The following is a 25580-nucleotide window of genomic DNA, read 5'->3' on the forward strand; positions in this document are numbered from 1 at the left end:
TCCTCCGATAAGAAAGAGAAAGAAGCTTTCTGAGAAACTTCTTTGTGTTCTTTGAAATCATCTCACAGAGGTACAGCTTTCACCTCAAGAAGCCTTTCGCTAAGGCAGTTCTTGTGGAATTGGCAAAGTGATATTTGGAAGCCCATAGAGGGCTATGGTGAAAAAGGAAATATCCTCAGATGAAATCTGGAAAGAAGCTTTCTGAGAAACTGCTCTGTGATGTGTGACTTCCACTCACAGAGTAACATCTGTATTTCGTGGATGTCTTTGCTAGCCTTATTTCTGTGGAATCTGAGAACAGATATTTCGGATCCCTTTGAAGACTATAGGGCCAAAGGAAATATCCTCCGATAACAAAGAGAAAGAAGCCTTCTGAGAAACTTCTTTGTGTTCTGTGAAATAATCTCACAGAGTTACAGCTTTCCCCTCTAGAAGCCTTTGGCTAATACAGTTCTTGTGGAATTTGCAAAGTGATATTTGGATGCCCATAGAGGGCTAAGGTGAAAAAGGAAATATCCTCAGATGAAATCTGGAAAGAAGCTTTCTGAGAAACTGCTCTGTGATGTGTGACTTCCACTCACAGAGTTACATCTGTACTTCGTGGATCTCTTTGCTAGCCTTATTTCTGTGGAATCTGAGAACAGATATTTCGGATCCCATTGAAGACTATAGGGCCAAAGGAAATATCCTCCGATAACAAAGAGAAAGAAGCTTTCTGAGAAACTTCTTTGTGTTCTGTGAAATCATCTCACACAGTTACAGCTTTCCCCTCAAGAAGCCTTTCGCTAAGACAGTTCTTGTGGAATTGGCAAAGTGATATTTGGAAGCCCATTGAGGGCTATGGTGAAAAAGGATATATCCTCAGATGAAATCTGGAAAGAAGCTTTCTGAGAAACTGCTCTGTGATGTGTGACTTCCCCACACAGAGTTACATCTGTATTTCGTGGATCTCTTTGCTAGCCTTATTTCTGTGAAATCTGAGAAGAGATATTTCGAATCCCTTTGAAGACTATAGGGCCAAAGGAAATATCCTCCGATAACAAAGAGAAAGAAGCTTTCTGAGAAACTTCTTTGTGTTCTGTGACATCATCTCACAGAGTTACAGCTTTCCCCTCAAGAAGCCTTTCGCTAAGACATTTTTTGTGGAATTGGCAAAGTGACATTTGCAAGCCCGTAGAGGGCTATGGTGAGAAAGGAAATATCCTCCGATGAAATCTGGAAAGAAGCTTTCTGAGAAACTGCTCTGTGATGTGTGACTTCCACTCACAGAGTTACATCTGTATTTCGTGGATCTCTTTGCTAGCCTTATTTCTGTGGAATCTGAGAAGAGATGTTGCGGATCCCTTTGAAAACTATAGGGCCAAAGGAAATATGCTCCGATAACAAAGAGAAAGAAGCTTTCTGGGAAACTTCTTTGTGTTCCGTGAAATCATCTCACAGAGTTACAGCTTTCCCCTCAAGAAGCCTTTCGCTAAGACAGTTCTTGTGGAATTGGCAAAGTGATATTTGGAAGCCCATAGAGGGCTACGGTGAAAAAGGAAATATCCTCCGATGAAATCTAGAAAGAAGCTTTCTGAGAAACTGCTCTGTGATGTGTGACTTCCTCTCACAGAATTATATCTGTATTTCGTGGATCTCCTTGCTAGCCTTATTTCTGTGGAATCTGAGAACAGATATTTCGTATCCCTATGAAGACTATAGGGCCAAAGGAAATATCCTCCGATAAGAAAGAGAAAGAAGCTTTCTGAGAAACTTCTTTGTGTTCTGTGAAATCATCTCACAGAGTTACAGCTTTCCCCTCAAGAAGCCTTTCGCTAAGACAGTTCTTGTCAATTGGCAAAGTGATATTTGGAAGCCCATAGAGGGCTATGGTGAAAAAGGAAATATCCTCAGATGAAATCTGTAAAGAAGCTTTCTGTGAAACTGCTTAGTGTTCTGTTAATTCACCTCACAGAGTTACATCTGTATTTCGTGGATCTCTTTGCTAGCCTTATTTCTGTGGAATCTGAGAACAGATATTTCGGATCCCTTTGAAGACTATAGGGCCAAATGAAATATCTTCTAATAACAAAGAGAAAGAAGCTTTCTGACAAACTTCTTTGTGTTCTGTGAAATCATCTCACAGAGTTAGAGCTTTCCCTTCAAGAAGCCTTTCGCTAAGACAGTTCTTGTGGAATTGGCAAAGTGATATTTGTAAGCCCATAGAGGGCTATGGTGAAAAAGGAAATATCCTCCGATGAAATCTGGAAAGAAATTTTCTGAGAAACTGCTCTGTTATGTGTGACTTCCACTCACAGAGTTACATCTGTATTTCGTGGATCTCTTTGCTAGCCTTATTTCTGTGGAATCTGAGAACAGATATTTCGGATCCCTTTGAAGACTATAGGGCCAAGGGAAATATCCTCCGATGACAAAGAGAAAGAAGCTTTCTGAGAAACTTCTTTGTGTTCTGTGAAATCATCTCACAAAGTTACAGCTTTCCTCTCAAGAAGCCTTTCGCTAAGACAGTTCTTGTGGATTTGGCAAAGTGATATTTGGAAGCTCATAGAGGGCTATGGTGAAAAAGGAAATATCCTCAGATGAAATCTGGAAAGAAGCTTTCTGAGAAACTGCTCCGTGATTTGTGACTTCCACTCACAGAGGTACATCTGTATTTCGTGCATCTCTTTGCTAGCCTTATTTCTGTGGAATCTGAGAACAGATATTTCGAATCCCTATGAAGACTATAGGGCCAAAGGAAATATCCTCCGATAAGAAAGAGAAAGAAGCTTTCTGAGAAACTTCTTTGTGTTCTTTGAAATCATCTCACAGAGGTACAGCTTTCACCTCAAGAAGCCTTTCGCTAAGGCAGTTCTTGTGGAATTGGCAAAGTGATATTTGGAAGCCCATAGAGGGCTATGGTGAAAAAGGAAATATCCTCAGATGAAATCTGGAAAGAAGCTTTCTGAGAAACTGCTCTGTGATGTGTGACTTCCACTCACAGAGTAACATCTGTATTTCGTGGATGTCTTTGCTAGCCTTATTTCTGTGGAATCTGAGAACAGATATTTCGGATCCCTTTGAAGACTATAGGGCCAAAGGAAATATCCTCCGATAACAAAGAGAAAGAAGCCTTCTGAGAAACTTCTTTGTGTTCTGTGAAATAATCTCACAGAGTTACAGCTTTCCCCTCTAGAGCCTTTGGCTAATACAGTTCTTGTGGAATTTGCAAAGTGATATTTGGATGCCCATAGAGGGCTAAGGTGAAAAAGGAAATATTCTCAGATGAAATCTGGAAAGAAGCTTTCTGAGAAACTGCTCTGTGATGTGTGACTTCCACTCACAGAGTTACATCTGTACTTCGTGGATCTCTTTGCTAGCCTTATTTCTGTGGAATCTGAGAACAGATATTTCGGATCCCATTGAAGACTATAGGGCCAAAGGAAATATCCTCCGATAACAAAGAGAAAGAAGCTTTCTGAGAAACTTCTTTGTGTTCTGTGAAATCATCTCACACAGTTACAGCTTTCCCCTCAAGAAGCCTTTCGCTAAGACAGTTCTTGTGGAATTGGCAAAGTGATATTTGGAAGCCCATTGAGGGCTATGGTGAAAAAGGATATATCCTCAGATGAAATCTGGAAAGAAGCTTTCTGAGAAACTGCTCTGTGATGTGTGACTTCCCCACACAGAGTTACATCTGTATTTCGTGGATCTCTTTGCTAGCCTTATTTCTGTGAAATCTGAGAAGAGATATTTCGAATCCCTTTGAAGACTATAGGGCCAAAGGAAATATCCTCCGATAACAAAGAGAAAGAAGCTTTCTGAGAAACTTCTTTGTGTTCTGTGACATCATCTCACAGAGTTACAGCTTTCCCCTCAAGAAGCCTTTCGCTAAGACATTTTTTGTGGAATTGGCAAAGTGACATTTGCAAGCCCGTAGAGGGCTATGGTGAGAAAGGAAATATCCTCCGATGAAATCTGGAAAGAAGCTTTCTGAGAAACTGCTCTGTGATGTGTGACTTCCACTCACAGAGTTACATCTGTATTTAGTGGATCTCTTTGCTAGCCTTATTTCTGTGGAATCTGAGAAGAGATGTTGCGGATCCCTTTGAAAACTATAGGGCCAAAGGAATTATGCTCCGATAACAAAGAGAAAGAAGCTTTCTGGGAAACTTCTTTGTGTTCCGTGAAATCATCTCACAGAGTTACAGCTTTCCCCTCAAGAAGCCTTTCGCTAAGACAGTTCTTGTGGAATTGGCAAAGTGATATTTGGAAGCCCATAGAGGGCTACGGTGAAAAAGGAAATATCCTCCGATGAAATCTAGAAAGAAGCTTTCTGAGAAACTGCTCTGTGATGTGTGACTTCCTCTCACAGAATTATATCTGTATTTCGTGGATCTCCTTGCTAGCCTTATTTCTGTGGAATCTGAGAACAGATATTTCGTATCCCTATGAAGACTATAGGGCCAAAGGAAATATCCTCCGATAAGAAAGAGAAAGAAGCTTTCTGAGGAACTTCTTTGTGTTCTGTGAAATCATCTCACAGAGTTACAGCTTTCCCCTCAAGAAGCCTTTCGCTAAGACAGTTCTTGTGGAATTGGCAAAATGATATTTGGAAGCCCATAGAGGGCTATGGTGAAAAAGGAAATATCCTCCGATGAAATCTGGAAAGAAATTTTCTGAGAAACTGCTCTGTGATGTGTGACTTCCACTCACAGAGTTACATCTGTATTTCGTGGATCTCTTTGCTAGCATTATTTCTGTGGAATCTGAGAAGAGATATTTCGGATCCCTTTGAAGACTATAGGGCCAAGGGAAATATCCTCCGATAACAAAGAGAAAGAAGCTTTCTGAGAAACTTCTTTGTGTTCTGTGAAATCATCTCACAAAGTTACAGCTTTCCTCTCAAGAAACTTTCGCTAAGACAGTTCTTGTGGATTTGGCAAAGTGATATTTGGAAGCTCATAGAGGGCTATGGTGAAAAAGGAAATATCCTCAGATGAAATCTGGAAAGAAGCTTTCTGAGAAACTGCTCCGTGATTTGTGACTTCCACTCACAGAGGTACATCTGTATTTCGTGCATCTCTTTGCTAGCCTTATTTCTGTGGAATCTGAGAACAGATATTTCGAATCCCTTTGAAGACTATATGGCCAAAGGAAGTATCCTCTGATAACAAAGAGAAAGAAGCTTTCTGAGAAACTTCTTTGTGTTCTGTGAAATCATCTCACAGAGATACAGCTTTCCCCTCAAGAAGCCTTTCGCTAAGACAGTTCTTGTGGAATTGGCAAAGTGATACTTGGAAACCCTTGGAGGGCTATGGTGAAAAAGGAAATATCCTCAGATGAAATCTGGAAGGAAGCTTTCTGAGAAACTGCTCTGTGATATGTGACTTCCACTCACAGAGTTACATCTGTACATCGTGGATCTCTTTGCTAGCCTTATTTCTGTGGAATCTGAGAACAAATATTTCGGATCCCTTTGAAGACTATAGGGCCAAAGGAAATATCCTCCGATAACAAAGAGAAAGAAGCTTTCTGAGAAACTTCTTTGTGTTCTGTGAAATCATCTCACACAGTTACAGCTTTCCCCTCAAGAAGCCTTTCGATAAGACAGTTCTTGTGGAATTGGCAATGTGATATTTTGAAGCCCATTGAGGTCTATGGTGAAAAAGGAAATATCCTCAGATGAAATCTGGAAAGAAGCTTTCGGAGAAACTGCTCTGTGATGTGTGACTTCCCCACACAGAGTTACATCTGTATTTCGTGGATCTCTTTGCTAGCCTTATTTCTGTGAAATCTGAGAAGAGATATTTCGAATCCCTTTGAAGACTATAGGGCCAAAGGAAATATCCTCCGATAACAAAGAGAAAGAAGCTTTCTGAGAAACTTCTTTGTGTTCTGTGAAATCATCTCACAGAGTTCCAGCTTTCCCCTCAAGAAGCCTTTCGCTAAGACAGTTCTTGTGGAATTTGCAAAGTGATATTTGGATGCCATAGAGGGCTAAGTTGAAAATGGAAATATCCTCAGATGAAATCTGGAAAGAAGCTTTCTGAGGAACTGCTCTGTGATGTGTGACTTCCACTCACAGAGTTACATCTGTATTTCGTAGATCTCTTTGCTAGCCTTATTTCTGTGGAATCTGAGAACAGATATTTCGTATCCCTTTGAAGACTATAGGGCCAAAGGAAATATCCTCTGATAACAAAGAGAAAGAAGCTTTCTGAGAAACTTCTTTGTGTTCTGTGAAATCATCTCACAGAGTTACAGCTTTCCCCTCAAGAAGCCTTTCGCTAAGACATTTCTTATGGAATTGGCAAAGTGATATTTGGAAGCCCATAGAGGGCTATGGTGAAAATGGAAATATCCTCAGATGAAATCTGGAAAGAAGCTTTCTGAGAAACTGCTCTATGATGTGTGACTTCCTCTCACAGAGTTATATCTGTATTTCGTGGATCTCCTTGCTAGCCTTATTTCTGTGGAATCTGAGAACAGATATTTCGGATCCCTTTGAAGACTATAGGGCCAAAGGAAATATCCACCGATAACAAAGAGAAAGAAGCTTTCTGAGAAACTTCTTTGTGTTCTGTGAAATCATCTCACAGAGTTACAGCTTTCCCCTCAAGAAGCCTTTCGCTAGGACTGTTCTTGTGGAATTGGCAAAGTGATATTTGGAAGCCCCTAGAGGGCTATGGTGAAAAAGGAAATATCCTCAGATGAAATCTGGAAAGAGCTTTCTGAGAAACTGCTCTGTGATGTGTGACTTCCACTCACAGAGTTACATCTGTATTTCGTGGATCTCTTTGCTAGCCTTATTTCTGTGGAATCTGAGAACAGATAGTTCGGATCCCTTTGAAGACTATAGGGCCAAAGTAAATATGATCCGATAACAAAGAGAAAGAAGCTTTCTGAGAAACTTCTTTGTGTTCTGTGAAATCATCTCACAGAGTTACAGCTTTCCCCTCAAGAAGCCTTTCGCTAAGACAGTTCTTGGGGAATTGGAAAAGGGATATTTGGAACCCCATAGACGGCTATGGAGAAAAAGGAAATATCCTCAGATGAAATATGGAAAGAAGCTTTCTGAGAAACTGGTCTGTGATGTGTGACTTCCCCTCACAGAGTTACATCTGTATTTCATGGATCTCTTTGCTAGCCTTATTTCTGTGGAATCTGAGAACAGATATTTCGGATCCCTTTGAAGACTATAGGGCCAAAGAAAGTATCCTCCGGTAACAAAGAGAAACAAGCTTTCTGAGAAACTTCTTTGTGTTCTGTGAAATCATCTCACAGAGTTACAGCTTTCCCCTCAAGAAGCCTTTCGCTAAGACAGTTCTTGTGGAATTGGCAAAGTTATATTTGTAAGCCCATAGAGGGCTACGTTGAAAAAGGAAATATCCTCAGATGAAATCTGGAAAGAAGCTTTCTGAGAAATTGTTTAGTGTTCTGTTAATTCACCTCACAGAGTTACATCTGTATTTCGTGGATCTCTTTGCTAGCCTTATTTCTGTAGAATCTGAGAACAGATATTTCGGATCCCTTTGAAGACAATAGGGCCAAAGGAAATATCCACCGATAACAAAGAGAAAGAAGCTTTCTGAGAAACTTCTTTGTGTTCTGTGAAATCATCTCACAGAGTTACAGCTTTCCCCTCAAGAAGCCTTTCGCTAAGACAGTTCTTGTGGAATTGGCAAAGTGATATTTGGAAGCCCATAGAGGGCTATGGTGAAAAAGGAAATATCCTCACATGAAATCTGGAAAGAAGCTTTCTGAGAAACTGCTCTGTGATGTGTGACTTCCTCTCACAGAGTTACATCTGTATTTCGTGGATCTCTTTGCTAGCCTTATTTCTGTGGAATCTGAGAACAGATAGTTCGGATCCCTTTGAAGACTATAGGGCCAAAGTAAATATGATCCGATAACAAAGAGAAAGAAGCTTTCTGAGAAACTTCTTTGTGTTCTGTGAAATCATCTCACAGAGTTACAGCTTTCCCCTCAAGAAGCCTTTCGCTAAGACAGTTCTTGGGGAATTGGAAAAGGGATATTTGGAACCCCATAGACGGCTATGGAGAAAAAGGAAATATCCTCAGATGAAATATGGAAAGAAGCTTTCTGAGAAACTGGTCTGTGATGTGTGACTTCCCCTCACAGAGTTACATCTGTATTTCATGGATCTCTTTGCTAGCCTTATTTCTGTGGAATCTGAGAACAGATATTTCGGATCCCTTTGAAGACTATAGGGCCAAAGAAAGTATCCTCCGGTAACAAAGAGAAACAAGCTTTCTGAGAAACTTCTTTGTGTTCTGTGAAATCATCTCACAGAGTTACAGCTTTCCCCTCAAGAAGCCTTTCGCTAAGACAGTTCTTGTGGAATTGGCAAAGTTATATTTGTAAGCCCATAGAGGGCTACGTTGAAAAAGGAAATATCCTCAGATGAAATCTGGAAAGAAGCTTTCTGAGAAACTGTTTAGTGTTCTGTTAATTCACCTCACAGAGTTACATCTGTATTTCGTGGATCTCTTTGCTAGCCTTATTTCTGTAGAATCTGAGAACAGATATTTCGGATCCCTTTGAAGACAATAGGGCCAAAGGAAATATCCACCGATAACAAAGAGAAAGAAGCTTTCTGAGAAACTTCTTTGTGTTCTGTGAAATCATCTCACAGAGTTACAGCTTTCCCCTCAAGAAGCCTTTCGCTAAGACAGTTCTTGTGGAATTGGCAAAGTGATATTTGGAAGCCCATAGAGGGCTATGGTGAAAAAGGAAATATCCTCACATGAAATCTGGAAAGAAGCTTTCTGAGAAACTGCTCTGTGATGTGTGACTTCCTCTCACAGAGTTACATCTGTATTTCGTGGATCTCTTTGCTAGCCTTATTTCTGTGGAATCTGAGAACAGATATTTCGGATCCCTTTGAAGACTATAGGGCCAAAGGAAATATCCTCCATAACAAAGAGAAAGAAGCTTTCTGAGAAACTTCTTTGTGTTCTGTGAAATCATCTCACAGAGTTACAGCTTTCCATTCAAGATGCCTTTCGCTAAGACAGTTCTTGTGGAATTGGCAAAGTGATATTTGGAAGCCCATAGAGGGATATGGTGAAAAAGGAAATATCCTCAGATGAAATCTGGAAAGAAGCTTTCTGAGAAACTGCTCTGTGATGTGTGACTTCCACTCACAGAGTTACATCTGTACTTCGTGGATCTCTTTGCTAGCCTTATTTCTGTGGAATCTGAGAACAGATATTTCGGATCCCTTTGAAGACTATAGGTCCAAAGGGAATATCCTCCGATAACACAGAGAAAGAAGCTTTCTGAGAAACTTCTTTGGTTCTGTGAAATCATCTCACAGAGTTACAGCTTTCCCCTCAAGAAGCCTTTCGCTAAGACAGTTCTTGTGGAATTGGCAAAGTGATATTTGGAAGCCCTTAGAGGGCTATGGTGAAAAAGGAAATATCCCCAGATGAAATCTGGAAAGAAGCTTTCTGAGAAACTGCTCTGTGATGTGTGACTTCCCTCACAGAGTTACAATTGCATATCGTGGATCTCTTTGCTATCCTTATTTCTGTGGAATCTGAGAACAGATATTTCGGATCCCTATGAAGACTATAGGGCCAAAGGAAATATCCTCCGATAACAAAGAGAAAGAAGCTTTCTGAGAAACTTCTTTGTGTTCTGTGAAATCATCTCACAAAGTTACAGCATTCCCCTCAGGAAGCCTTTCTCTAAGACAATTCTTGTGGAATTGGCAAAGTGATATTTGGAAGACCATAGAGGGCTACGGTGAAAAAGGAAATATCCTCCGATGAAATCTGGAAAGAAGCTTTCTGAGAAACTGCTCTGTGATGTGTGACTTCCTCTCACAGAGTTATATCTGTATTTCGTGGATCTCCTTGCTAGCCTTATTTCTGTGTAATCTGAGAACAGATATTTCAGGATCCCTTCCAAGACTATAGGGCCAAAGGAAATATCCTCCGATAACAAAGAGAAAGAAGCTTTCTGAGAAACTTCTTTGTGTTCTGTGAAATCATCTCACAGAGTTACAGCATTCCCCTCAAGAAGCCCTTCGGTAATACATTTCTTATGGAATTGGCAATGTGATATTGGAAGCCCATAGAGGGCTATGGTGAAAAAGGAAATATCCTCAGATGAAATCTGGAAAGAAGCTTTATGAGAAACTGCTTAGTGTTCTGTTAATTCATCTCACAGAGTTACATCTGTATTTCGTGGATCTCTTTGCTAGCGTTATTTCTGTGGAATCTGAGAAGAGATATTTCGGATCCCTTTGAAGACTATAGGGCCAAAGGAAATATCCACCGATAACAAAGAGAAAGAAGCTTTCTGAGAAACTTCTTTGTGTTCTGTGAAATCATCTCACAGAGTTACAGCTTTCCCCTCAAGAAGCCTTTCACTAAGACAGTTCTTGTGCAATTGGCAAAGTGATATTTGGAAGCCCATAGAGGGCTACGGTGAAAAAGGAAATATCCTCAGATGAAATCCGGAAAGAAGCTTTCTGAGAAACTGCTCTGTGATGTGTGACTTCCTCTCACAGAGTTACATCTGTATTTCGTGGATCTCTTTGCTAGCCTTATTTCTGTGGAATCTGAGAACAGATATTTCGGATCCCTTTGAAGACTATAGTGCCAAAGGAAATATAATCCGATAACAAAGAGAAAGAAGCTTTCTGAGAAACTTCTTTGTGTTCTGTGAAATCATCTCACAGAGTTACAGCTTTCCCCTCAAGAAGCCTTTCGCTAACACAGTTCTTGTGGAATTAGCAAAGTGATACTTGGAAGCCCATAGAGGGCTATGGTGAAAAAGGAAATATCCTCAGATGAAATCTGGAAAGAAGCTTTCTGAGAAACTGCTCTGTGATGTGTGACTTCCACTCACAGAGTTACATCTGTGTTTCGTGGATGTCTTTGCTAGCCTTATTTCTGTGGAATCTGAGAACAGATATTTCGGATCCCTTTGAAGACTATAGGGCCAAAGGAAATATCCTCCGATAACAAAGAGAAAGAAGCTTTCTGAGAAACTTCTTTGTGTTCTGTGAAATCATCTCACAAAGTTACAGCTTTCCTCTCAAGAAGCCTTTCGCTAAGACAGTTCTTGTGGATTTGGCAAAGTGATATTTGGAAGCTCATAGAGGGCTATGGTGAAAAAGGAAATATCCTCAGATGAAATCTGGAAAGAAGCTTTCTGAGAAACTGCTCCGTGATTTGTGACTTCCACTCACAGAGGTACATCTGCATTTCGTGCATCTCTTTGCTAGCTTTATTTCTGTGGAATCTGAGAACAGATATTTCGAATCCCTATGAAGACTAGAGGGCCAAAGGAAATATCCTCCGATAAGAAAGAGAAAGAAGCTTTCTGAGAAACTTCTTTGTGTTCTTTGAAATCATCTCACAGAGGTACAGCTTTCACCTCAAGAAGCCTTTCGCTAAGGCAGTTCTTGTAGAATTGGCATAGTGATATTTGGAAGCCCATAGAGTGCTATGGTGAAAAAGGAAATATCCTCAGATGAAATCTGGAAAGAAGCTTTCTGAGAAACTGCTCTGTGATGTGTGACTTCCACTCACAGAGTAACATCTGTATTTCGTGAATGTCTTTGCTAGCCTTATTTCTGTGGAATCTGAGAACAGATATTTCGGATCCCTTTGAAGACTATAGGGCCAAAGGAAATATCCTCCGATAAGAAAGAGAAAGAAGCCTTCTGAGAAACTTCTTTGTGTTCTGTGAAATAATCTCACAGAGTTACAGCTTTCCCCTCAAGAAGCCTTTGGCTAAGACAGTTCTTGTGGAATTTGCAAAGTGATATTTGGATGCCCATAGAGGGCTAAAGTGAAAAAGGAAATATCCTCAGATGAAATCTGGAAAGAAGCTTTCTGAGAAACTGCTCTGTGATGTGTGACTTCCACTCACAGAGTTACATCTGTATTTCGTGGATCTCTTTACTAGCCTTATTTCTGTGGAATCTGAGAACAGATATTTCGGATCCCTTTGAAGACTATAGGGCCAAAGGAAATATCCTCTGATAACAAAGAGAAAGAAACTTTCTGAGAAACTTCTTTGTGTTCTGTGAAATCATCTCACAGAGTTACAGCTTTCCCCTCAAGAAGCCTTTCGCTAAGACTGTTCTTGTGGAATTGGCAAAGTGATACTTGGAAACCCATAGAGGGCTATGGTGAAAAAGGAAATATACTCAGATGAAATCTGGAAAGAAGCTTTCTGAGAAACTGCTCTGTGATGTGTGACTTCCACTCACAGAGTTACATCTGTACTTCGTGGATCTCTTTGCTAGCCTTATTTCTGTGGAATCTGAGAACAAATATTTCGGATCCCTTTGAAGACTATAGGGCCAAAGGAAATATCCTCCGATAACAAAGAGAAAGAAGGTTTCTGAGAAACTTCTTTGTGTTCTGTGAAATCATCTCACAGAGTTAGAGCTTTCCCCTCAAGAAGCCTTTCGCTAAGACAGTTCTTGTGGAATTGGCAAAGTGATATTTGGAAGCCCATAGAGGGCTATGGTGAAAAAGGAAATATCCTCAGATGAAATCTGGAAAGAAGCTTTCTGAGAAACTGCTCTGTGATGTGTGACTTCCACTCACAGAGTTACATCTGTATTTCGTGGATCTCTTTGCTAGCCTTATTTCTGTGGAATCTGAGAACAGATATTTCGGATCCCTTTGAAGACTAAAGGGCCAAAGGAAATATCCTCCGATAACAAAGAGAAAGAAGCTTTCTGAGAAACTTCTTTGTGTTCTGTGAAATCATCTCACAGAGTTACAGCTTTCCCCTCAAGAAGCCTTTCGCTAAGACAGTTCTTGTCAATTGGCAAAGTGATATTTGGAGGCCCATAGAGGGCTATGGTGAAAAAGGAAATATCCTCAGATGAAATCTGTAAAGAAGCTTTCTGTGAAACTGCTTAGTGTTCTGTTAATTCACCTCACAGAGTTACATCTGTATTTCGTGGATCTCTTTGCTAGCCTTATTTCTGTGGAATCTGAGAACAGATATTTCGGATCCCTTTGAAGACTATAGGGCCAAAGGAAATATCCTCTAATAACAAAGAGAAAGAAGCTTTCTGAGAAACTTCTTTGTGTTCTGTGAAATCATCTCACAGAGTTAGAGCTTTCCCTTCAAGAAGCCTTTCGCTAAGACAGTTCTTGTGTAATTGGCAAAGTGATACTTGGAAACCCATAGAGGGCTATGGTGAAAAAGGAAATATACTCAGATGAAATCTGGAAAGAAGCTTTCTGAGAAACTGCTCTGTGATGTGTGACTTCCACTCACAGAGTTACATCCGTACTTCGTGGATCTCTTTGCTAGCCTTATTTCTGTGGACTCTGAGAACAGATATTTCGAATCCCTATGAAGGCTATAGGGCCAAAGGAAATATCCTCCGATAAGAAAGAGAAAGAAGCTTTCTGAGAAACTTCTTTGTGTTCTTTGAAATCATCTCACAGAGGTACAGCTTTCACCTCAAGAAGCCTTTCGCTAAGGCAGTTCTTGTAGAATTGGCAAAGTGATATTTGGAAGCCCATAGAGGGCTATGGTAAAAAAGGTAATATCCTCAGATGAAATTTGGAAAGAAGCTTTCTGAGAAACTGCTCTGTGATGTGTGATTTCCACTCATAGAGTTACATCTGTATTTCGTGAATGTCTTTGCTAGCCTTATTTCTGTGGAATCTGAGAACAGATATTTCGGATCCCTTTGAAGACTATAATGCCAAAGGAAATATCCTCCGATAAGAAAGAGAAAGAAGCCTTCTGAGAAACTTCTTTGTGTTCTGTGAAATCATCTCACAGAGTTACAGCTTTCCCCTCAAGAAGGCTTTGGCTAAGACAGTTCTTGTGGAATTTGCAAAGTGATATTTGGATGCCCATAGAGGGCTTAGGTGAAAAAGGAAATATCCTCAGATGAAATCTGGAAAGAAGCTTTCTGAGAAACTGCTCTGTGATGTGTGACTTCCACTCACAGAGTTACATCTGTATTTCGTGGATCTCTTTGCTAGCCTTATTTCTGTGGAATCTGAGAACAGATATTTCGGATCCCTTTGAAGACTATACGGCCAAAGGAAATATCCTCTGATAACAAAGAGAAAGAAGCTTTCTGAGAAACTTCTTTGTGTTCTGTGAAATCATCTCACAGAGTTACAGCTTTCCCCTCAAGAAGCCTTTCGCTAAGACAGTTCTTGTGGAATTGGCAAAGTGATACTTGGAAACCCATAGAGGGCTATGGTGAAAAAGGAAATATACTCAGATGAAATCTGGAAAGAAGCTTTCTGAGAAACTGCTCTGTGATGTGTGACTTCCACTCACAGAGTTACATCTGTACTTCGTAGATCTCTTTGCTAGCCTTATTTCTGTGGAATCTGAGAACAAATATTTCGGATCCCTTTGAAGACTATAGGGAAAAAAGGAAATATCCTCCGATAACAAAGAGAAAGAAGCTTTCTGAGAAACTTCTTTGTGTTCTGTGAAATCATCTCACAGAGTTACAGCTTTCCCCTCAAGAAGCCTTTCGCTAAGACAGTTATTGTGGAATTGGCAAAGTGATATTTGGAAGCCCATAGAGGGCTATGGTGAAAAAGGAAATATCCTCAGATGAAATCTGGAAAGAAGCTTTCTGAGAAACTGCTCTGTGATGTGTGACTTCCACTCACAGAGTTACATCTGTATTTCGTGGATCTCTTTGCTAGCCTTATTTCTGTGAAATCTGAGAAGAGATATTTCGGATCCCTTTGAAGACTATAGGGCCAAGGGAAATATCCTCCGATAACAAAGAGAAAGAAGCTTTCTGAGAAACTTCTTCGTGTTCTGTGAAATCATCTCACAGAGTTACAGCTTTCCCCTCAAGAAGCCTTTCGCTAAGACAGTTCTTGTGGAATTGGCAAAGTGATATTTGGAAGCCCATAGAGGGCTACGGTGAAAAAGGAAATATCCTCCGATGAAATCTGGAAAGAAGCTTTCTGAGAAACTGCTCTGTGATGTGTGACTTCCTCTCACAGAGTTATATCTGTGTTTCGTGGATCTCCTTGCTAGCCTTATTGCTGTGTAATCTGAGAACAGATATTTCAGATCCCTTTGAAGACTATAGGGCCAAAGGAAATATCCTCCGATAACAAAGAGAAAGTAGCCTTCTGAGAAATTTCTTTGTGTTCTGTGAAATCATCTGACAGAGTTACAGCCTTCCCCTCAAGAAGCCTTTCGCTAAGACAGTTCTTGTGGAATTGGCAAAGTGATATTTGGAAGCCCCTAGAGGGATATGGTGAAAAAGGAAATATCCGCACATGAAATCTGGAAAGAAGCTTTCTGAGAAACTGCTTTGTGATGTGTGACTTCCACTCACAGAGTTACATCTGTATTTCGTGGATCTCTTTGCTAGCCTTATTTCTGTGGAATCTGAGAAGAGATATTTCGGATCCCTTTGAAGACTATATGGCCAAAGGAAATATCCTCCGATAACAAAGAGAAAGAAGCTTTCTGAGAAACCTCTTTGTGTTCTGTGAAAACATCTCACAGAGTTACAGCTTTCCACTCAAGAAGCCTTTCGCTAAGACAGTTCTTGTGGAATTGGCAAAGTGATATTTGGAAGCCCATAGAGGGCTATGGTGAAAAAGGAAATATCCTCAGATGAAATCTGGAAAGAAGCTTTCTGAGAAACTGCTCTGTGATGTGTTACTTCCACTCACAGAGTTACATCTGTATTTCGTGGATCTCTTTGCTAGCCTTATTTCTGTGGAATCTGAGAACAGATATTTCGGATCCCTTTGAAGACTATAGGGCCAAAGGAAATATCCTCCGATAACAAAGAGAAAGAAGCTTTCTGAGAAACTTCTTTGTGTTCTGCGAAATCACCTCACAGAGTTACAGCTTTCCCCTCAAGAAGCCTTTCTCTAAGACAGTTCTTATGGAATCGGCAAAGTGATATTTGGAAGCCCATAGAGGGCTACGGTGAAAAGGAAATATCTTCAGATGAAATCTGGAAAGAAGATTTCTGAGAAACTACTCTGAGATGTGTGACTTCCACTCACAGAGTTACATCTGTATTTCGTGGATCTCTTTGCTAGCCTTATTTCTGTGGAATCTGAGAACAGATATTTCGGATCCCTTTGAAGACTATAGGGTCAAAGGAAATATCCTCCGATAACAAAGAGAAAGAAGCTTTCTGAGAAACTTCATTGTGTTCTGTGAAATCATCTCACAGAGTTACAGCTTTCCCCTCAAGAAGCCTTTCGCTAAGACAGTTCTTGTCAATTGGCAAAGTGATATTTGGAAGCCCATAGAGGGCTATGGTGAAAAAGGAAATATCCTCAGATGAAATCTGTAAAGAAGCTTTCTGTGAAACTGCTTAGTGTTCTGTTAATTCACCTCACAGAGTTACATCTGTATTTCGTGGATCTCTTTGCTAGCCTTATTTCTGTGGAATCTGAGAACAGATATTTCGGATCCCTTTGAAGACTATAGGGCCAAATGAAATATCTTCTAATAACAAAGAGAAAGAAGCTTTCTGACAAACTTCTTTGTGTTCTGTGAAATCATCTCACAGAGTTAGAGCTTTCCCTTCAAGAAGCCTTTCGCTAAGACAGTTCTTGTGGAATTGGCAAAGTGATATTTGTAAGCCCATAGAGGGCTATGGTGAAAAAGGAAATATCCTCCGATGAAATCTGGAAAGAAATTTTCTGAGAAACTGCTCTGTTATGTGTGACTTCCACTCACAGAGTTACATCTGTATTTCGTGGATCTCTTTGCTAGCCTTATTTCTGTGGAATCTGAGAACAGATATTTCGGATCCCTTTGAAGACTATAGGGCCAAGGGAAATATCCTCCGATAACAAAGAGAAAGAAGCTTTCTGAGAAACTTCTTTGTGTTCTGTGAAATCATCTCACAAAGTTACAGCTTTCCTCTCAAGAAGCCTTTCGCTAAGACAGTTCTTGTGGATTTGGCAAAGTGATATTTGGAAGCTCATAGAGGGCTATGGTGAAAAAGGAAATATCCTCAGATGAAATCTGGAAAGAAGCTTTCTGAGAAACTGCTCCGTGATTTGTGACTTCCACTCACAGAGGTACATCTGTATTTCGTGCATCTCTTTGCTAGCCTTATTTCTGTGGAATCTGAGAACAGATATTTCGAATCCCTATGAAGACTATAGGGCCAAAGGAAATATCCTCCGATAAGAAAGAGAAAGAAGCTTTCTGAGAAACTTCTTTGTGTTCTTTGAAATCATCTCACAGAGGTACAGCTTTCACCTCAAGAAGCCTTTCGCTAAGGCAGTTCTTGTGGAATTGGCAAAGTGATATTTGGAAGCCCATAGAGGGCTATGGTGAAAAAGGAAATATCCTCAGATGAAATCTGGAAAGAAGCTTTCTGAGAAACTGCTCTGTGATGTGTGACTTCCACTCACAGAGTAACATCTGTATTTCGTGGATGTCTTTGCTAGCCTTATTTCTGTGGAATCTGAGAACAGATATTTCGGATCCCTTTGAAGACTATAGGGCCAAAGGAAATATCCTCCGATAACAAAGAGAAAGAAGCCTTCTGAGAAACTTCTTTGTGTTCTGTGAAATAATCTCACAGAGTTACAGCTTTCCCCTCTAGAAGCCTTTGGCTAATACAGTTCTTGTGGAATTTGCAAAGTGATATTTGGATGCCCATAGAGGGCTAAGGTGAAAAAGGAAATATCCTCAGATGAAATCTGGAAAGAAGCTTTCTGAGAAACTGCTCTGTGATGTGTGACTTCCACTCACAGAGTTACATCTGTACTTCGTGGATCTCTTTGCTAGCCTTATTTCTGTGGAATCTGAGAACAGATATTTCGGATCCCATTGAAGACTATAGGGCCAAAGGAAATATCCTCCGATAACAAAGAGAAAGAAGCTTTCTGAGAAACTTCTTTGTGTTCTGTGAAATCATCTCACACAGTTACAGCTTTCCCCTCAAGAAGCCTTTCGCTAAGACAGTTCTTGTGGAATTGGCAAAGTGATATTTGGAAGCCCATTGAGGGCTATGGTGAAAAAGGATATATCCTCAGATGAAATCTGGAAAGAAGCTTTCTGAGAAACTGCTCTGTGATGTGTGACTTCCCCACACAGAGTTACATCTGTATTTCGTGGATCTCTTTGCTAGCCTTATTTCTGTGAAATCTGAGAAGAGATATTTCGAATCCCTTTGAAGACTATAGGGCCAAAGGAAATATCCTCCGATAACAAAGAGAAAGAAGCTTTCTGAGAAACTTCTTTGTGTTCTGTGACATCATCTCACAGAGTTACAGCTTTCCCCTCAAGAAGCCTTTCGCTAAGACATTTTTTGTGGAATTGGCAAAGTGACATTTGCAAGCCCGTAGAGGGCTATGGTGAGAAAGGAAATATCCTCCGATGAAATCTGGAAAGAAGCTTTCTGAGAAACTGCTCTGTGATGTGTGACTTCCACTCACAGAGTTACATCTCTATTTCGTGGATCTCTTTGCTAGCCTTATTTCTGTGGAATCTGAGAAGAGATGTTGCGGATCCCTTTGAAAACTATAGGGCCAAAGGAAATATGCTCCGATAACAAAGAGAAAGAAGCTTTCTGGGAAACTTCTTTGTGTTCCGTGAAATCATCTCACAGAGTTACAGCTTTCCCCTCAAGAAGCCTTTCGCTAAGACAGTTCTTGTGGAATTGGCAAAGTGATATTTGGAAGCCCATAGAGGGCTACGGTGAAAAAGGAAATATCCTCCGATGAAATCTAGAAAGAAGCTTTCTGAGAAACTGCTCTGTGATGTGTGACTTCCTCTCACAGAATTATATCTGTATTTCGTGGATCTCCTTGCTAGCCTTATTTCTGTGGAATCTGAGAACAGATATTTCGTATCCCTATGAAGACTATAGGGCCAAAGGAAATATCCTCCGATAAGAAAGAGAAAGAAGCTTTCTGAGAAACTTCTTTGTGTTCTGTGAAATCATCTCACAGAGTTACAGCTTTCCCCTCAAGAAGCCTTTCGCTAAGACAGTTCTTGTCAATTGGCAAAGTGATATTTGGAAGCCCATAGAGGGCTATGGTGAAAAAGGAAATATCCTCAGATGAAATCTGTAAAGAAGCTTTCTGTGAAACTGCTTAGTGTTCTGTTAATTCACCTCACAGAGTTACATCTGTATTTCGTGGATCTCTTTGCTAGCCTTATTTCTGTGGAATCTGAGAACAGATATTTCGGATCCCTTTGAAGACTATAGGGCCAAATGAAATATCTTCTAATAACAAAGAGAAAGAAGCTTTCTGACAAACTTCTTTGTGTTCTGTGAAATCATCTCACAGAGTTAGAGCTTTCCCTTCAAGAAGCCTTTCGCTAAGACAGTTCTTGTGGAATTGGCAAAGTGATATTTGTAAGCCCATAGAGGGCTATGGTGAAAAAGGAAATATCCTCCGATGAAATCTGGAAAGAAATTTTCTGAGAAACTGCTCTGTTATGTGTGACTTCCACTCACAGAGTTACATCTGTATTTCGTGGATCTCTTTGCTAGCCTTATTTCTGTGGAATCTGAGAACAGATATTTCGGATCCCTTTGAAGACTATAGGGCCAAGGGAAATATCCTCCGATGACAAAGAGAAAGAAGCTTTCTGAGAAACTTCTTTGTGTTCTGTGAAATCATCTCACAAAGTTACAGCTTTCCTCTCAAGAAGCCTTTCGCTAAGACAGTTCTTGTGGATTTGGCAAAGTGATATTTGGAAGCTCATAGAGGGCTATGGTGAAAAAGGAAATATCCTCAGATGAAATCTGGAAAGAAGCTTTCTGAGAAACTGCTCCGTGATTTGTGACTTCCACTCACAGAGGTACATCTGTATTTCGTGCATCTCTTTGCTAGCCTTATTTCTGTGGAATCTGAGAACAGATATTTCGAATCCCTATGAAGACTATAGGGCCAAAGGAAATATCCTCCGATAAGAAAGAGAAAGAAGCTTTCTGAGAAACTTCTTTGTGTTCTTTGAAATCATCTCACAGAGGTACAGCTTTCACCTCAAGAAGCCTTTCGCTAAGGCAGTTCTTGTGGAATTGGCAAAGTGATATTTGGAAGCCCATAGAGGGCTATGGTGAAAAAGGAAATATCCTCAGATGAAATCTGGAAAGAAGCTTTCTGAGAAACTGCTCTGTGATGTGTGACTTCCACTCACAGAGTAACATCTGTATTTCGTGGATGTCTTTGCTAGCCTTATTTCTGTGGAATCTGAGAACAGATATTTCGGATCCCTTTGAAGACTATAGGGCCAAAGGAAATATCCTCCGATAACAAAGAGAAAGAAGCCTTCTGAGAAACTTCTTTGTGTTCTGTGAAATAATCTCACAGAGTTACAGCTTTCCCCTCTAGAAGCCTTTGGCTAATACAGTTCTTGTGGAATTTGCAAAGTGATATTTGGATGCCCATAGAGGGCTAAGGTGAAAAAGGAAATATCCTCAGATGAAATCTGGAAAGAAGCTTTCTGAGAAACTGCTCTGTGATGTGTGACTTCCACTCACAGAGTTACATCTGTACTTCGTGGATCTCTTTGCTAGCCTTATTTCTGTGGAATCTGAGAACAGATATTTCGGAGCCCATTGAAGACTATAGGGCCAAAGGAAATATCCTCCGATAACAAAGAGAAAGAAGCTTTCTGAGAAACTTCTTTGTGTTCTGTGAAATCATCTCACACAGTTACAGCTTTCCCCTCAAGAAGCCTTTCGCTAAGACAGTTCTTGTGGAATTGGCAAAGTGATATTTGGAAGCCCATTGAGGGCTATGGTGAAAAAGGATATATCCTCAGATGAAATCTGGAAAGAAGCTTTCTGAGAAACTGCTCTGTGATGTGTGACTTCCCCACACAGAGTTACATCTGTATTTCGTGGATCTCTTTGCTAGCCTTATTTCTGTGAAATCTGAGAAGAGATATTTCGAATCCCTTTGAAGACTATAGGGCCAAAGGAAATATCCTCCGATAACAAAGAGAAAGAAGCTTTCTGAGAAACTTCTTTGTGTTCTGTGACATCATCTCACAGAGTTACAGCTTTCCCCTCAAGAAGCCTTTCGCTAAGACATTTTTTGTGGAATTGGCAAAGTGACATTTGCAAGCCCGTAGAGGGCTATGGTGAGAAAGGAAATATCCTCCGATGAAATCTGGAAAGAAGCTTTCTGAGAAACTGCTCTGTGATGTGTGACTTCCACTCACAGAGTTACATCTGTATTTAGTGGATCTCTTTGCTAGCCTTATTTCTGTGGAATCTGAGAAGAGATGTTGCGGATCCCTTTGAAAACTATAGGGCCAAAGGAAATATGCTCCGATAACAAAGAGAAAGAAGCTTTCTGGGAAACTTCTTTGTGTTCCGTGAAATCATCTCACAGAGTTACAGCTTTCCCCTCAAGAAGCCTTTCGCTAAGACAGTTCTTGTGGAATTGGCAAAGTGATATTTGGAAGCCCATAGAGGGCTACGGTGAAAAAGGAAATATCCTCCGATGAAATCTAGAAAGAAGCTTTCTGAGAAACTGCTCTGTGATGTGTGACTTCCTCTCACAGAATTATATCTGTATTTCGTGGATCTCCTTGCTAGCCTTATTTCTGTGGAATCTGAGAACAGATATTTCGTATCCCTATGAAGACTATAGGGCCAAAGGAAATATCCTCCGATAAGAAAGAGAAAGAAGCTTTCTGAGGAACTTCTTTGTGTTCTGTGAAATCATCTCACAGAGTTACAGCTTTCCCCTCAAGAAGCCTTTCGCTGAGACAGTTCTTGTGGAATTGGCAAAATGATATTTGGAAGCCCATAGAGGGCTATGGTGAAAAAGGAAATATCCTCCGATGAAATCTGGAAAGAAATTTTCTGAGAAACTGCTCTGTGATGTGTGACTTCCACTCACAGAGTTACATCTGTATTTCGTGGATCTCTTTGCTAGCATTATTTCTGTGGAATCTGAGAAGAGATATTTCGGATCCCTTTGAAGACTATAGGGCCAAGGGAAATATCCTCCGATAACAAAGAGAAAGAAGCTTTCTGAGAAACTTCTTTGTGTTCTGTGAAATCATCTCACAAAGTTACAGCTTTCCTCTCAAGAAACTTTCGCTAAGACAGTTCTTGTGGATTTGGCAAAGTGATATTTGGAAGCTCATAGAGGGCTATGGTGAAAAAGGAAATATCCTCAGATGAAATCTGGAAAGAAGCTTTCTGAGAAACTGCTCCGTGATTTGTGACTTCCACTCACAGAGGTACATCTGTATTTCGTGCATCTCTTTGCTAGCCTTATTTCTGTGGAATCTGAGAACAGATATTTCGAATCCCTTTGAAGACTATATGGCCAAAGGAAGTATCCTCTGATAACAAAGAGAAAGAAGCTTTCTGAGAAACTTCTTTGTGTTCTGTGAAATCATCTCACAGAGTTACAGCTTTCCCCTCAAGAAGCCTTTCGCTAAGACAGTTCTTGTGGAATTGGCAAAGTGATACTTGGAAACCCTTGGAGGGCTATGGTGAAAAAGGAAATATCCTCAGATGAAATCTGGAAGGAAGCTTTCTGAGAAACTGCTCTGTGATATGTGACTTCCACTCACAGAGTTACATCTGTACATCGTGGATCTCTTTGCTAGCCTTATTTCTGTGGAATCTGAGAACAAATATTTAGGATCCCTTTGAAGACTATAGGGCCAAAGGAAATATCCTCCGATAACAAAGAGAAAGAAGCTTTCTGAGAAACTTCTTTGTGTTCTGTGAAATCATCTCACACAGTTACAGCTTTCCCCTCAAGAAGCCTTTCGCTAAGACAGTTCTTGTGGAATTGGCAATGTGATATTTTGAAGCCCATTGAGGTCTATGGTGAAAAAGGAAATATCCTCAGATGAAATCTGGAAAGAAGCTTTCGGAGAAACTGCTCTGTGATGTGTGACTTCCCCACACAGAGTTACATCTGTATTTCGTGGATCTCTTTGCTAGCCTTATTTCTGTGAAATCTGAGAAGAGATATTTCGAATCCCTTTGAAGACTATAGGGCCAAAGGAAATATCCTCCGATAACAAAGAGAAAGAAGCTTTCTGAGAAACTTCTTTGTGTTCTGTGAAATCATCTCACAGAGTTCCAGCTTTCCCCTCAAGAAGCCTTTCGCTAAGACAGTTCTTGTGGAATTTGCAAAGTGATATTTGGATGCCATAGAGGGCTAAGTTGAAAATGGAAATATCCTCAGATGAAATCTGGAAAGAAGCTTTCTGAGGAACTGCTCTGTGATGTGTGACTTCCACTCACAGAGTTACATCTGTATTTCGTAGATCTCTTTGCTAGCCTTATTTCTGTGGAATCTGAGAACAGATATTTCGTATCCCTTTGAAGACTATAGGGCCAAAGGAAATATCCTCTGATAACAAAGAGAAAGAAGCTTTCTGAGAAACTTCTTTGTGTTCTGTGAAATCATCTCACAGAGTTACAGCTTTCCCCTCAAGAAGCCTTTCGCTAAGACAGTTCTTGTGGAATTGGAAAAGTGATACTTGGAAACCCATAGAGGGCTATGGTGAAAAAGGAAATATCCACACATGAAATCTGGAAAGAAGCTTTCTGAGAAACTGCTCTGTGATGTGTGACTTCCACTCACAGAGTTACATCTGTACTTCGTGGATCTCTTTGCTAGCCTTGTTTCTGTGGAATCTGAGAATAAATATTTCGGATCCCTTTGAAGACTATAGGGCCAAAGGAAATATCCTCCGATAACAAAGAGAAAGAAGCTTTCTGAGAAACTTCTTTGTGTTCTGTGAAATCATCTCACACAGTTACAGCTTTCCCCTCAAGAAGCCTTTCGCTAAGACAGTTCTTGTGGAATTGGCAATGTGATATTTGGAAGCCCATTGAGGGCTATGGTGAAAAAGGAAATATCCTCAGATGAAATCTGGAAAGAAGCTTTCGGAGAAACTGCTCTGTGATGTGTGACTTCCCCACACAGAGTTACATCTGTATTTCGTGGATCGCTTTGCCAGCCTTATTTCTGTGAAATCTGAGAAGAGATATTTCGAATCCCTTTGAAGACTATAATGCCAAAGGAAATATCCTCCGATAACAAAGAGAAAGAAGCTTTCTGAGAAACTTCTTTGTGTTCTCTGAAATCATCTCACAGAGTTACAGCTTTCCCCTCAAGAAGCCTTTCGCTAAGACAGTTCTTGTGGAATTGGCAAAGTGACATTTGCAAGCCCGTAGAGGGCTATGGTGAGAAAGGAAATATCCTCCGATGAAATCTGGAAAGAAGCTTTCTGAGAAACTGCTCTGTGATGTGTGACTTCCACTCACAGAGTTACATCTGTATTTCGTGGATCTCTTTGCTAGCCTTATTTCTGTGGAATCTGAGAAGAGATGTTGCGGATCCCTTTGAAAACTATAGGGCCAAAGGAAATATCCTCCGATAACAAAGAGAAAGAAGCTTTCCGGGAACCTTCTTTGTGTTCCGTGAAATCATCTCACAGAGTTACAGCTTTCCCCTCAAGAAGCCTTTCGCTAAGACAGTTCTTGTGGAATTGGCAAAGTGATATTTGGAAGCCCATAGAGGGCTACGGTGAAAAAGGAAATATCCTCCGATGAAATCTGGAAAGAAGCTTTCTGAGAAACTGCTCTGTGATGTGTGACTTCCTCTCACAGAGTTATATCTGTATTTCGTGGATCTCTTTGCTAGCCTTATTTCTGTGGAATCTGAGAACAGATATTTCGGATCCCTTTGAAGACTATAGGGCCAAATGAAATATCTTCTAATAACAAAGAGAAAGAAGCTTTCTGACAAACTTCTTTGTGTTCTGTGAAATCATCTCACAGAGTTAGAGCTTTCCCTTCAAGAAGCCTTTCGCTAAGACAGTTCTTGTGGAATTGGCAAAGTGATATTTGTAAGCCCATAGAGGGCTATGGTGAAAAAGGAAATATCCTCCGATGAAATCTGGAAAGAAATTTTCTGAGAAACTGCTCTGTTATGTGTGACTTCCACTCACAGAGTTACATCTGTATTTCGTGGATCTCTTTGCTAGCCTTATTTCTGTGGAATCTGAGAACAGATATTTCGGATCCCTTTGAAGACTATAGGGCCAAGGGAAATATCCTCCGATAACAAAGAGAAAGAAGCTTTCTGAGAAACTTCTTTGTGTTCTGTGAAATCATCTCACAAAGTTACAGCTTTCCTCTCAAGAAGCCTTTCGCTAAGACAGTTCTTGTGGATTTGGCAAAGTGATATTTGGAAGCTCATAGAGGGCTATGGTGAAAAAGGAAATATCCTCAGATGAAATCTGGAAAGAAGCTTTCTGAGAAACTGCTCCGTGATTTGTGACTTCCACTCACAGAGGTACATCTGTATTTCGTGCATCTCTTTGCTAGCCTTATTTCTGTGGAATCTGAGAACAGATATTTCGAATCCCTATGAAGACTATAGGGCCAAAGGAAATATCCTCCGATAAGAAAGAGAAAGAAGCTTTCTGAGAAACTTCTTTGTGTTCTTTGAAATCATCTCACAGAGGTACAGCTTTCACCTCAAGAAGCCTTTCGCTAAGGCAGTTCTTGTGGAATTGGCAAAGTGATATTTGGAAGCCCATAGAGGGCTATGGTGAAAAAGGAAATATCCTCAGATGAAATCTGGAAAGAAGCTTTCTGAGAAACT

This window comes from Macaca nemestrina, chromosome 16, assembly GCF_043159975.1.
Source record: "Macaca nemestrina isolate mMacNem1 chromosome 16, mMacNem.hap1, whole genome shotgun sequence".
NCBI lineage: Eukaryota > Metazoa > Chordata > Mammalia > Primates > Cercopithecidae > Macaca > Macaca nemestrina.